Source organism: Pleurodeles waltl, chromosome 7, assembly GCF_031143425.1.
Source record: "Pleurodeles waltl isolate 20211129_DDA chromosome 7, aPleWal1.hap1.20221129, whole genome shotgun sequence".
Taxonomy (NCBI): domain Eukaryota; kingdom Metazoa; phylum Chordata; class Amphibia; order Caudata; family Salamandridae; genus Pleurodeles; species Pleurodeles waltl.
In genome coordinates, this window is record NC_090446.1 from 11,078,365 (window position 1) to 11,091,152 (window position 12,788).

At 49.6% G+C, this 12,788-nt stretch overlaps 13 non-coding genes across 13 annotated transcripts; all 13 read left to right on the top strand.

Moving 5' to 3' along the window:
- Window positions 1–1,072: 1,072 nt before the first annotated feature.
- TRNAS-AGA (transfer RNA serine (anticodon AGA)) lies at window positions 1,073–1,154 on the top strand. The gene has a single exon. It is a non-coding gene; the product is annotated as a tRNA-Ser (tRNA).
- Window positions 1,155–1,376: 222 nt separating this feature from the next.
- TRNAS-UGA (transfer RNA serine (anticodon UGA)) lies at window positions 1,377–1,458 on the top strand. The gene has a single exon. It is a non-coding gene; the product is annotated as a tRNA-Ser (tRNA).
- Window positions 1,459–2,028: 570 nt separating this feature from the next.
- Window positions 2,029–2,110, top strand: TRNAL-CAA (transfer RNA leucine (anticodon CAA)). Its single transcript has one exon. It is a non-coding gene; the product is annotated as a tRNA-Leu (tRNA).
- Window positions 2,111–3,952: 1,842 nt separating this feature from the next.
- TRNAS-AGA (transfer RNA serine (anticodon AGA)) lies at window positions 3,953–4,034 on the top strand. The gene has a single exon. It is a non-coding gene; the product is annotated as a tRNA-Ser (tRNA).
- Window positions 4,035–4,256: 222 nt separating this feature from the next.
- Window positions 4,257–4,338, top strand: TRNAS-UGA (transfer RNA serine (anticodon UGA)). The gene has a single exon. It is a non-coding gene; the product is annotated as a tRNA-Ser (tRNA).
- Window positions 4,339–4,908: 570 nt separating this feature from the next.
- TRNAS-CGA (transfer RNA serine (anticodon CGA)) lies at window positions 4,909–4,990 on the top strand. The gene has a single exon. It is a non-coding gene; the product is annotated as a tRNA-Ser (tRNA).
- Window positions 4,991–6,841: 1,851 nt separating this feature from the next.
- On the top strand, window positions 6,842–6,923 carry TRNAS-AGA (transfer RNA serine (anticodon AGA)). The gene has a single exon. It is a non-coding gene; the product is annotated as a tRNA-Ser (tRNA).
- A 222-nt stretch (window positions 6,924–7,145) lies between these two features.
- On the top strand, window positions 7,146–7,227 carry TRNAS-UGA (transfer RNA serine (anticodon UGA)). Its single transcript has one exon. It is a non-coding gene; the product is annotated as a tRNA-Ser (tRNA).
- Window positions 7,228–7,797: 570 nt separating this feature from the next.
- TRNAS-CGA (transfer RNA serine (anticodon CGA)) lies at window positions 7,798–7,879 on the top strand. Its single transcript has one exon. It is a non-coding gene; the product is annotated as a tRNA-Ser (tRNA).
- Window positions 7,880–9,741: 1,862 nt separating this feature from the next.
- TRNAS-AGA (transfer RNA serine (anticodon AGA)) lies at window positions 9,742–9,823 on the top strand. Its single transcript has one exon. It is a non-coding gene; the product is annotated as a tRNA-Ser (tRNA).
- Window positions 9,824–10,045: 222 nt separating this feature from the next.
- On the top strand, window positions 10,046–10,127 carry TRNAS-UGA (transfer RNA serine (anticodon UGA)). Its single transcript has one exon. It is a non-coding gene; the product is annotated as a tRNA-Ser (tRNA).
- Window positions 10,128–10,697: 570 nt separating this feature from the next.
- Window positions 10,698–10,779, top strand: TRNAS-CGA (transfer RNA serine (anticodon CGA)). Its single transcript has one exon. It is a non-coding gene; the product is annotated as a tRNA-Ser (tRNA).
- A 1,852-nt stretch (window positions 10,780–12,631) lies between these two features.
- On the top strand, window positions 12,632–12,713 carry TRNAS-AGA (transfer RNA serine (anticodon AGA)). The gene has a single exon. It is a non-coding gene; the product is annotated as a tRNA-Ser (tRNA).
- The last annotated feature ends 75 nt before the right edge of the window (window positions 12,714–12,788 follow it).

Genomic DNA, 12,788 nt, shown 5'->3' on the forward strand with positions numbered 1-12,788 from the left:
CCTATTAAGTAATGTGGCTAGAATATCAAGACAGAAAGAGGAGCAGGGCCTGACAGCCTTTCAAAGGCTCAACTGAGGTGCTGGGCTGACGGCTGGGATCACCAAAGCCTGGGATGACTCCAATATGGAAGCAGAAGCCTTAGGGCAAACAAAGGTCAGCAGTTGATGTGCTGTAAAGAAGAAGGGCTGCAGAGGGCCTCAGCAAAGCCTTCGGAATACTTGTGGATTGGCAGGAGTGCCTATATTTGTTTTTTGAGAAGCACCTTGCCAGTGCAAAGGATTGCTGAGGAAGAGGAAGGAGCAGAGCGGAATGACTGGAGCCAGTGAGGTTGCCTGTGAAGACATGAAGGGCTATGTTGAAAGGGGCACCGCTTGCAGAGCCAAGTAGTCGTTACCAAGTGGTTAAGGCGATGGACTAGATATCATTTGCCGTCTCCACGAGTATGTTCAAATCCTGCCGACTACGTCAGATGACATTTTTGGGATTCCTCTTCAGGGCCTCCTGCGTGGGAGAACAAGGGAGCAGCCTCTATGCAAAGCAGTCAGTAAAACAGAATATGAAGCAAAGACCATTAAAGCCACAGAAGAAAGATATGAACCCAGGCCAAATGCATCCTGCTCCCCCTCCCTCACCTGTCAGGCACTAGTCTGCAGAGAAACTGAACACGCCCACTCTCCTCCAAGGAGAATTCAGCTCAGGAAACGCCTAGCCACAGGCCCTAGATTGGACGAGGCACTTCTTTTCATACCTGTAAAGACCAACCCGTCTCTCTGTGGAGTCCATTCATGGCCTCCAAGACAGAAGTTTTGCCATGGTGCCTATCGTGGCTGCCATCTCCCTGACGTTAAAGCTACCACCTCTTCCGGCCTGATTTTTTCCCCCCGTCTCAAAACATGAACATACAAGGAGTGCTAATTTCACATGCATGCCTGCTTTTAGCTTGAGACGCTTTAGAAAGTCTTCTGTGGAATAGGAATGATGTATAGGAGAGCAGGGAAAATGGTCCAGTGAACGGAAAGAAAAAAGACTACGGATGGAGGTAAAGTGCCCTGTTGAGATTCACTTGTGTGGGTAGTTGTGGCCGAGTGGTTAAGGCGATGGACTAGAAATCCCTTGGGGTATCCCCGCGCAGGTTCGAATCCTGCCAACTACGCTGTCCCTTTTGTGAACAGTATTTTCCCATAATTCTTTGAAATACCTTCTGGCATAAATGCGGGCTCCAAAAGCAGGACTAATAGGGTCAGCGGCCTGGGAGGGCTCAAACTTTTGCCATTGTGGCCTTCCTCTCTAGAAAAGGACTGCTTCTGTCCAGAGGCTAGACCGCCAGCAGAAATAGAAACGAGCTACGTTGAAAATGGACCAAAGCTTTAAGCAAGTAGTCGTGGCCGAGTGGTTAAGGCGATGGACTTGAAATCCATTGGGGTCTCCCCGCGTAGGTTCAAATCCTGCCGACTACGTGCTACTTCACCTTTGGTGATATTTTATACTTCATATTAAATGGCATCTGCACAAGCAGGCCGAATATAGCTATCACTCTCAATAGAGCTAAGGAAGGCGAAACACTGGGCAGGGAATGGGATCAAAAGAGTGGCCGGAGAAGGCATGAGACTACCTGTCTGGCACTCCTGCCACTTGTGCACCCCAGCTGTCGAGAAGACACATGTCGAGTAATAGCCAAGGAGATTGGGAAAGAACTTCAGTTATCATCTCGCCAGTAAGTTCCATCTGAGGTATCAGATGCATGAAGGAAGTAGCCTTATTGGGGCGTCTGACAGTGTCATTATTTTCCTAAAGTGTCATAACTGCATTCTTTTACAACCTCCTTTTTGATTTTCTCTGGCCAGGAACATGAACTTTATAATAGTGCCTTTGAGTCACGTCAGTATGCAGGTATGGACCGAGTGTATTTTTTGCAGTAGAACGGATAGGCAAAGATGGGAAGGCAGTGGAGCAGAGTGAACTGAGGGAAAGAAAAAGACTGCTGTGAGAGTGAGAACCTCAGCTTAAGTGGCAGCCACCCCTCGTGAGTAGTCGTGGCCGAGTGGTTAAGGCGATGGACTCAAAATCCATTGGGGTGTCCCCGCGCAGGTTCAAATCCTGCCGACTACGTCGGTGCTCTTTCACAATGATGTGTTAGGTTTTTCCTTGGATGCCTCCTTTCCCAGGAATAAGCATGTATTATTCAACAACGTTGAGAGCACAGGTAAAACAAAGACAAGAATGTGAAACAATGCACTGTGCAATGCCAGCATGAAAACTCTCAAGGAGTACGCTGCCCAGGCCTACAGCTTCTCAGACACTGTATCTGTCTATTTTGGGGAGCTGCAGAGAAGCCTTGCCTGTGCTTTTCGAGCCTGCTGTCTGGGGTGAGTGCCTGGATAAATTGTTGTTGGGAAGGACAAGGCAGCTAGCTCCTCTACAGGGGTCAATTTAGGAGGTTGGTGGGAAGCACAGGAAGGAAGCTCTCTGCTGTTGCTTCTTGGCCTAGGCAGAGCTGCAGGTGTGGTTAAAAAGGATTGGCGTTTGGCCAGGTCCCAGACCACAGTGCAACCTAGGGCAACAAGAGAGGTGAGGCTACTGAGGCCCTTACCCTGAGCCTTCTGACCCCACCGCCCCTTTGGCCCCGATCGGCCAAAACCTCTCTTTAAGGGCTAAAGGTGATTATTATATATGCCTGAGTAACTTAGGGTCCCTCGCATAAATGGACTCCTGCTGAAGGAGCTCGCCTTTGCTTTGGGACTGGCCCAACACGGCCTTGCTCTCCTCAACAAACCTGCCACCAGCCAGGAGGCTGAATGGCTTGCAGAAGGACACTCCCAGGTATGCCCAAGCACTTCATTTGCATAGAGACTACCCTCTCTTGGGCCCGCCTCCACTCACCTATTAAGTAATGTGGCTAGAATATCAAGACAGAAAGAGGAGCAGGGCCTGACAGCCTTTCAAAGGCTCAACTGAGGTGCTGGGCTGACGGCTGGGATCACCAAAGCCTGGGATGACTCCAATATGGAAGCAGAAGCCTTAGGGCAAACAAAGGTCAGCAGTTGATGTGCTGTAAAGAAGAAGGGCTGCAGAGGGCCTCAGCAAAGCCTTCGGAATACTTGTGGATTGGCAGGAGTGCCTATATTTGTTTTTTGAGAAGCACCTTGCCAGTGCAAAGGATTGCTGAGGAAGAGGAAGGAGCAGAGCGGAATGACTGGAGCCAGTGAGGTTGCCTGTGAAGACATGAAGGGCTATGTTGAAAGGGGCACCGCTTGCAGAGCCAAGTAGTCGTTACCAAGTGGTTAAGGCGATGGACTAGATATCATTTGGCGTCTCCACGAGTATGTTCAAATCCTGCCGACTACGTCAGATGACATTTTTGGGATTCCTCTTCAGGGCCTCCTGCGTGGGAGAACAAGGGAGCAGCCTCTATGCAAAGCAGTCAGTAAAACAGAATATGAAGCAAAGACCATTAAAGCCACAGAAGAAAGATATGAACCCAGGCCAAATGCATCCTGCTCCCCCTCCCTCACCTGTCAGGCACTAGTCTGCAGAGAAACTGAACACGCCCACTCTCCTCCAAGGAGAATTCAGCTCAGGAAACGCCTAGCCACAGGCCCTAGATTGGACGAGGCACTTCTTTTCATACCTGTAAAGACCAACCCGTCTCTCTGTGGAGTCCATTCATGGCCTCCAAGACAGAAGTTTTGCCATGGTGCCTATCGTGGCTGCCATCTCCCTGACGTTAAAGCTACCACCTCTTCCGGCCTGATTTTTTCCCCCCGTCTCAAAACATGAACATACAAGGAGTGCTAATTTCACATGCATGCCTGCTTTTAGCTTGAGACGCTTTAGAAAGTCTTCTGTGGAATAGGAATGATGTATAGGAGAGCAGGGAAAATGGTCCAGTGAACGGAAAGAAAAAAGACTACGGATGGAGGTAAAGTGCCCTGTTGAGATTCACTTGTGTGGGTAGTTGTGGCCGAGTGGTTAAGGCGATGGACTAGAAATCCATTGGGGTATCCCCGTGCAGGTTCGAATCCTGCCAACTACGCTGTCCCTTTTGTGAACAGTATTTTCCCATAATTCTTTGAAATACCTTCTGGCATAAATGCGGGCTCCAAAAGCAGGACTAATAGGGTCAGCGGCCTGGGAGGGCTCAAACTTTTGCCATTGTGGCCTTCCTCTCTAGAAAAGGACTGCTTCTGTTCCGAGGCTAGACCGCCAGCAGAAATAGAAACGAGCTACGTTGAAAATGGACCATAGCTTTAAGCAAGTAGTCGTGGCCGAGTGGTTAAGGCGATGGACTTGAAATCCATTGGGGTCTCCCCGCGTAGGTTCAAATCCTGCCGACTACGTGCTACTTCACCTTTGGTGATATTTTATACTTCATATTAAATGGCATCTGCACAAGCAGGCCGAATATAGCTATCACTCTCAATAGAGCTAAGGAAGGCGAAACACTGGGCAGGGAATGGGATCAAAAGAGTGGCCGGAGAAGGCATGAGACTACCTGTCTGGCACTCCTGCCACTTGTGCACCCCAGCTCTCGAGAAGACACATGTCGAGTAATAGCCAAGGAGATTGGGAAAGAACTTCAGTTATCATCTCGCCAGTAAGTTCCATCTGAGGTATCAGATGCATGAAGGAAGTAGCCTTATTGGGGCGTCTGACAGTGTCATTATTTTCCTAAAGTGTCATAACTGCATTCTTTTACAACCTCCTTTTTGATTTTCTCTGGCCAGGAACATGAACTTTATAATAGTGCCTTTGAGTCACGTCAGTATGCAGGTATGGACCGAGTGTATTTTTTGCAGTAGAACGGATAGGCAAAGATGGGAAGGCAGTGGAGCAGAGTGAACTGAGGGAAAGAAAAAGACTGCTGTGAGAGTGAGAACCTCAGCTTAAGTGGCAGCCACCCCTCGTGAGTAGTCGTGGCCGAGTGGTTAAGGCGATGGACTCGAAATCCATTGGGGTGTCCCCGCGAAGGTTCAAATCCTGCCGACTACGTCGGTGCTCTTTCACAATGATGTGTTAGGTTTTTCCTTGGATGCCTCCTTTCCCAGGAATAAGCATGTATTATTCAACAACGTTGAGAGCACAGGTAAAACAAAGACAAGAATGTGAAACAATGCACTGTGCAATGCCAGCATGAAAACTCTCAAGGAGTACGCTGCCCAGGCCTACAGCTTCTCAGACACTGTATCTGTCTATTTTGGGGAGCTGCAGAGAAGCCTTGCCTGTGCTTTTCGAGCCTGCTGTCTGGGGTGAGTGCCTGGATAAATTGTTGTTGGGAAGGACAAGGCAGCTAGCTCCTCTACAGGGGTCAATTTAGGAGGTTGGTGGGAAGCACAGGAAGGGGCAGGAAGGAAGCTCTCTGCTGTTGCTTCTCGGCCTAGGCAGAGCTGCAGGTGTGGTTAAAAAGGATTGGCGTTTGGCCAGGTCCCAGACCACAGTGCAACCTAGGGCAACAAGAGAGGTGAGGCTACTGAGGCCCTTACCCTGAGCCTTCTGACCCCACCGCCCCTTTGGCCCCGATCGGCCAAAACCTCTCTGTAAGGGCTAAAGGTGATTATTATATATGCCTGAGTAACTTAGGGTCCCTCGCATAAATGGACTCCTGCTGAAGGAGCTCGCCTTTGCTTTGGGACTGGCCCAACACGGCCTTGCTCTCCTCAACAAACCTGCCACCAGCCAGGAGGCTGAATGGCTTGCAGAAGGACACTCCCAGGTATGCCCAAGCACTTCATTTGCATAGAGACTACCCTCTCTTGGGCCCGCCTCCACTCACCTATTAAGTAATGTGGCTAGAATATCAAGACAGAAAGAGGAGCAGGGCCTGACAGCCTTTCAAAGGCTCAACTGAGGTGCTGGGCTGACGGCTGGGATCACCAAAGCCTGGGATGACTCCAATATGGAAGCAGAAGCCTTAGGGCAAACAAAGGTCAGCAGTTGATGTGCTGTAAAGAAGAAGGGCTGCAGAGGGCCTCAGCAAAGCCTTCGGAATACTTGTGGATTGGCAGGAGTGCCTATATTTGTTTTTTGAGAAGCACCTTGCCAGTGCAAAGGATTGCTGAGGAAGAGGAAGGAGCAGAGCGGAATGACTGGAGCCAGTGAGGTTGCCTGTGAAGACATGAAGGGCTATGTTGAAAGGGGCACCGCTTGCAGAGCCAAGTAGTCGTTACCAAGTGGTTAAGGCGATGGACTAGATATCATTTGCCGTCTCCACGAGTATGTTCAAATCCTGCCGACTACGTCAGATGACATTTTTGGGATTCCTCTTCAGGGCCTCCTGCGTGGGAGAACAAGGGAGCAGCCTCTATGCAAAGCAGTCAGTAAAACAGAATATGAAGCAAAGACCATTAAAGCCACAGAAGAAAGATATGAACCCAGGCCAAATGCATCCTGCTCCCCCTCCCTCACCTGTCAGGCACTAGTCTGCAGAGAAACTGAACACGCCCACTCTCCTCCAAGGAGAATTCAGCTCAGGAAACGCCTAGCCACAGGCCCTAGATTGGACGAGGCACTTCTTTTCATACCTGTAAAGACCAACCCGTCTCTCTGTGGAGTCCATTCATGGCCTCCAAGACAGAAGTTTTGCCATGGTGCCTATCGTGGCTGCCATCTCCCTGACGTTAAAGCTACCACCTCTTCCGGCCTGATTTTTTCCCCCGTCTCAAAACATGAACATACAAGGAGTGCTAATTTCACATGCATGCCTGCTTTTAGCTTGAGACGCTTTAGAAAGTCTTCTGTGGAATAGGAATGATGTATAGGAGAGCAGGGAAAATGGTCCAGTGAACGGAAAGAAAAAAGACTACGGATGGAGGTAAAGTGCCCTGTTGAGATTCACTTGTGTGGGTAGTTGTGGCCGAGTGGTTAAGGCGATGGACTAGAAATCCATTGGGGTATCCCCGCGCAGGTTCGAATCCTGCCAACTACGCTGTCCCTTTTGTGAACAGTATTTTCCCATAATTCTTTGAAATACCTTCTGGCATAAATGCGGGCTCCAAAAGCAGGACTAATAGGGTCAGCGGCCTGGGAGGGCTCAAACTTTTGCCATTGTGGCCTTCCTCTCTTGAAAAGGACTGCTTCTGTCCAGAGGCTAGACCGCCAGCAGAAATAGAAACGAGCTATGTTGAAAATGGACCATAGCTTTAAGCAAGTAGTCGTGGCCGAGTGGTTAAGGCGATGGACTTGAAATCCATTGGGGTCTCCCCGCGTAGGTTCAAATCCTGCCGACTACGTGCTACTTCACCTTTGGTGATATTTTATACTTCATATTAAATGGCATCTGCACAAGCAAGCCGAATATAGCTATCACTCTCAATAGAGCTAAGGAAGGCGAAACACTGGGCAGGGAATGGGATCAAAAGAGTGGCCGGAGAAGGCATGAGACTACCTGTCTGGCACTCCTGCCACTTGTGCACCCCAGCTGTCGAGAAGACACATGTCGAGTAATAGCCAAGGAGATTGGGAAAGAACTTCAGTTATCATCTCGCCAGTAAGTTCCATCTGAGGTATCAGATGCATGAAGGAAGTAGCCTTATTGGGGCGTCTGACAGTGTCATTATTTTCCTAAAGTGTCATAACTGCATTCTTTTACAACCTCCTTTTTGATTTTCTCTGGCCAGGAACATGAACTTTATAATAGTGCCTTTGAGTCACGTCAGTATGCAGGTATGGACCGAGTGTATTTTTTGCAGTAGAACGGATAGGCAAAGATGGGAAGGCAGTGGAGCAGAGTGAACTGAGGGAAAGAAAAAGACTGCTGTGAGAGTGAGAACCTCAGCTTAAGTGGCAGCCACCCCTCGTGAGTAGTCGTGGCCGAGTGGTTAAGGCGATGGACTCGAAATCCAATGGGGTGTCCCCGCGCAGATTCAAATCCTGCCGACTACGTCGGTGCTCTTTCACAATGATGTGTTAGGTTTTTCCTTGGATGCCTCCTTTCCCAGGAATAAGCATGTATTATTCAACAACGTTGAGAGCACAGGTAAAACAAAGACAAGAATGTGAAACAATGCACTGTGCAATGCCAGCATGAAAACTCTCAAGGAGTACGCTGCCCAGGCCTACAGCTTCTCAGACACTGTATCTGTCTATTTTGGGGAGCTGCAGAGAAGCCTTGCCTGTGCTTTTCGAGCCTGCTGTCTGGGGTGAGTGCCTGGATAAATTGTTGTTGGGAAGGACAAGGCAGCTAGCTCCTCTACAGGGGTCAATTTAGGAGGTTGGTGGGAAGCACAGGAAGGGGCAGGAAGGAAGCTCTCTGCTGTTGCTTCTTGGCCTAGGCAGAGCTGCAGGTGTGGTTAAAAAGGATTGGCGTTTGGCCAGGTCCCAGACCACAGTGCAACCTAGGGCAACAAGAGAGGTGAGGCTACTGAGGCCCTTACCCAGAGCCTTCTGACCCCACCGCCCCTTTGGCCCCGATCGGCCACGATCGGCCAAAACCTCTCTATAAGGGCTAAAGGTGATTATTATATATGCCTGAGTAACTTAGGGTCCCTCGCATAAATGGACTCCTGCTGAAGGAGCTCGCCTTTGCTTTGGGACTGGCCCAACACGGCCTTGCTCTCCTCAACAAACCTGCCACCAGCCAGGAGGCTGAATGGCTTGCAGAAGGACACTCCCAGGTATGCCCAAGCACTTCATTTGCATAGAGACTACCCTCTCTTGGGCCCGCCTCCACTCACCTATTAAGTAATGTGGCTAGAATATCAAGACAGAAAGAGGAGCAGGGCCTGACAGCCTTTCAAAGGCTCAACTGAGGTGCTGGGCTGACGGCTGGGATCACCAAAGCCTGGGATGACTCCAATATGGAAGCAGAAGCCTTAGGGCAAACAAAGGTCAGCAGTTGATGTGCTGTAAAGAAGAAGGGCTGCAGAGGGCCTCAGCAAAGCCTTCGGAATACTTGTGGATTGGCAGGAGTGCCTATATTTGTTTTTTGAGAAGCACCTTGCCAGTGCAAAGGATTGCTGAGGAAGAGGAAGGAGCAGAGCGGAATGACTGGAGCCAGTGAGGTTGCCTGTGAAGACATGAAGGGCTATGTTGAAAGGGGCACCGCTTGCAGAGCCAAGTAGTCGTTACCAAGTGGTTAAGGCGATGGACTAGATATCATTTGGCGTCTCCACGAGTATGTTCAAATCCTGCCGACTACGTCAGATGACATTTTTGGGATTCCTCTTCAGGGCCTCCTGCGTGGGAGAACAAGGGAGCAGCCTCTATGCAAAGCAGTCAGTAAAACAGAATATGAAGCAAAGACCATTAAAGCCACAGAAGAAAGATATGAACCCAGGCCAAATGCATCCTGCTCCCCCTCCCTCACCTGTCAGGCACTAGTCTGCAGAGAAACTGAACACGCCCACTCTCCTCCAAGGAGAATTCAGCTCAGGAAACGCCTAGCCACAGGCCCTAGATTGGACGAGGCACTTCTTTTCATACCTGTAAAGACCAACCCGTCTCTCTGTGGAGTCCATTCATGGCCTCCAAGACAGAAGTTTTGCCATGGTGCCTATCGTGGCTGCCATCTCCCTGACGTTAAAGCTACCACCTCTTCCGGCCTGATTTTTTTCCCCCGTCTCAAAACATGAACATACAAGGAGTGCTAATTTCACATGCATGCCTGCTTTTAGCTTGAGACGCTTTAGAAAGTCTTCTGTGGAATAGGAATGATGTATAGGAGAGCAGGGAAAATGGTCCAGTGAACGGAAAGAAAAAAGACTACGGATGGAGGTAAAGTGCCCTGTTGAGATTCACTTGTGTGGGTAGTTGTGGCCGAGTGGTTAAGGCGATGGACTAGAAATCCATTGGGGTATCCCCGCGCAGGTTCGAATCCTGCCAACTACGCTGTCCCTTTTGTGAACAGTATTTTCCCATAATTCTTTGAAATACCTTCTGGCATAAATGCGGGCTCCAAAAGCAGGACTAATAGGGTCAGCGGCCTGGGAGGGCTCAAACTTTTGCCATTGTGGCCTTCCTCTCTAGAAAAGGACTGCTTCTGTCCAGAGGCTAGACCGCCAGCAGAAATAGAAACGAGCTACGTTGAAAATGGACCATAGCTTTAAGCAAGTAGTCGTGGCCGAGTGGTTAAGGCGATGGACTTGAAATCCATTGGGGTCTCCCCGCGTAGGTTCAAATCCTGCCGACTACGTGCTACTTCACCTTTGGTGATATTTTATACTTCATATTAAATGGCATCTGCACAAGCAGGCCGAATATAGCTATCACTCTCAATAGAGCTAAGGAAGGCGAAACACTGGGCAGGGAATGGGATCAAAAGAGTGGCCGGAGAAGGCATGAGACTACCTGTCTGGCACTCCTGCCACTTGTGCACCCCAGCTGTCGAGAAGACACATGTCGAGTAATAGCCAAGGAGATTGGGAAAGAACTTCAGTTATCATCTCGCCAGTAAGTTCCATCTGAGGTATCAGATGCATGAAGGAAGTAGCCTTATTGGGGCGTCTGACAGTGTCATTATTTTCCTAAAGTGTCATAACTGCATTCTTTTACAACCTCCTTTTTGATTTTCTCTGGCCAGGAACATGAACTTTATAATAGTGCCTTTGAGTCACGTCAGTATGCAGGTATGGACCGAGTGTATTTTTTGCAGTAGAACGGATAGGCAAAGATGGGAAGGCAGTGGAGCAGAGTGAACTGAGGGAAAGAAAAAGACTGCTGTGAGAGTGAGAACCTCAGCTTAAGTGGCAGCCACCCCTCGTGAGTAGTCGTGGCCGAGTGGTTAAGGCGATGGACTCGAAATCCATTGGGGTGTCCCCGCGCAGGTTCAAATCCTGCCGACTACGTCGGTGCTCTTTCACAATGATGTGTTAGGTTTTTCCTTGGATGCCTCCTTTCCCAGGAATAAGCATGTATTATTCAACAACGTTGAGAGCACAGGTAAAACAAAGACAAGAATGTGAAACAATGCACTGTGCAATGCCAGCATGAAAACTCTCAAGGAGTACGCTGCCCAGGCCTACAGCTTCTCAGACACTGTATCTGTCTATTTTGGGGAGCTGCAGAGAAGCCTTGCCTGTGCTTTTCGAGCCTGCTGTCTGGGGTGAGTGCCTGGATAAATTGTTGTTGGGAAGGACAAGGCAGCTAGCTCCTCTACAGGGGTCAATTTAGGAGGTTGGTGGGAAGCACAGGAAGGGGCAGGAAGGAAGCTCTCTGCTGTTGCTTCTCGGCCTAGGCAGAGCTGCAGGTGTGGTTAAAAAGGATTGGCGTTTGGCCAGGTCCCAGACCACAGTGCAACCTAGGGCAACAAGAGAGGTGAGGCTACTGAGGCCCTTACCCTGAGCCTTCTGACCCCACCGCCCCTTTGGCCCCGATCGGCCAAAACCTCTCTTTAAGGGCTAAAGGTGATTATTATATATGCCTGAGTAACTTAGGGTCCCTCGCATAAATGGACTCCTGCTGAAGGAGCTCGCCTTTGCTTTGGGACTGGCCCAACACGGCCTTGCTCTCCTCAACAAACCTGCCACCAGCCAGGAGGCTGAATGGCTTGCAGAAGGACACTCCCAGGTATGCCCAAGCACTTCATTTGCATAGAGACTACCCTCTCTTGGGCCCGCCTCCACTCACCTATTAAGTAATGTGGCTAGAATATCAAGACAGAAAGAGGAGCAGGGCCTGACAGCCTTTCAAAGGCTCAACTGAGGTGCTGGGCTGACGGCTGGGATCACCAAAGCCTGGGATGACTCCAATATGGAAGCAGAAGCCTTAGGGCAAACAAAGGTCAGCAGTTGATGTGCTGTAAAGAAGAAGGGCTGCAGAGGGCCTCAGCAAAGCCTTCGGAATACTTGTGGATTGGCAGGAGTGCCTATATTTGTTTTTTGAGAAGCACCTTGCCAGTGCAAAGGATTGCTGAGGAAGAGGAAGGAGCAGAGCGGAATGACTGGAGCCAGTGAGGTTGCCTGTGAAGACATGAAGGGCTATGTTGAAAGGGGCACCGCTTGCAGAGCCAAGTAGTCGTTACCAAGTGGTTAAGGCGATGGACTAGATATCATTTGCCGTCTCCACGAGTATGTTCAAATCCTGCCGACTACGTCAGATGACATTTTTGGGATTCCTCTTCAGGGCCTCCTGCGTGGGAGAACAAGGGAGCAGCCTCTATGCAAAGCAGTCAGTAAAACAGAATATGAAGCAAAGACCATTAAAGCCACAGAAGAAAGATATGAACCCAGGCCAAATGCATCCTGCTCCCCCTCCCTCACCTGTCAGGCACTAGTCTGCAGAGAAACTGAACACGCCCACTCTCCTCCAAGGAGAATTCAGCTCAGGAAACGCCTAGCCACAGGCCCTAGATTGGACGAGGCACTTCTTTTCATACCTGTAAAGACCAACCCGTCTCTCTGTGGAGTCCATTCATGGCCTCCAAGACAGAAGTTTTGCCATGGTGCCTATCGTGGCTGCCATCTCCCTGACGTTAAAGCTACCACCTCTTCCGGCCTGATTTTTTCCCCCCGTCTCAAAACATGAACATACAAGGAGTGCTAATTTCACATGCATGCCTGCTTTTAGCTTGAGACGCTTTAGAAAGTCTTCTGTGGAATAGGAATGATGTATAGGAGAGCAGGGAAAATGGTCCAGTGAACGGAAAGAAAAAAGACTACGGATGGAGGTAAAGTGCCCTGTTGAGATTCACTTGTGTGGGTAGTTGTGGCCGAGTGGTTAAGGCGATGGACTAGAAATCCATTGGGGTATCCCCGTGCAGGTTCGAATCCTGCCAACTACGCTGTCCCTTTTGTGAACAGTATTTTCCCATAATTCTTTGAAATACCTTCTGGCATAAATGCGGGCTCCAAAAGCA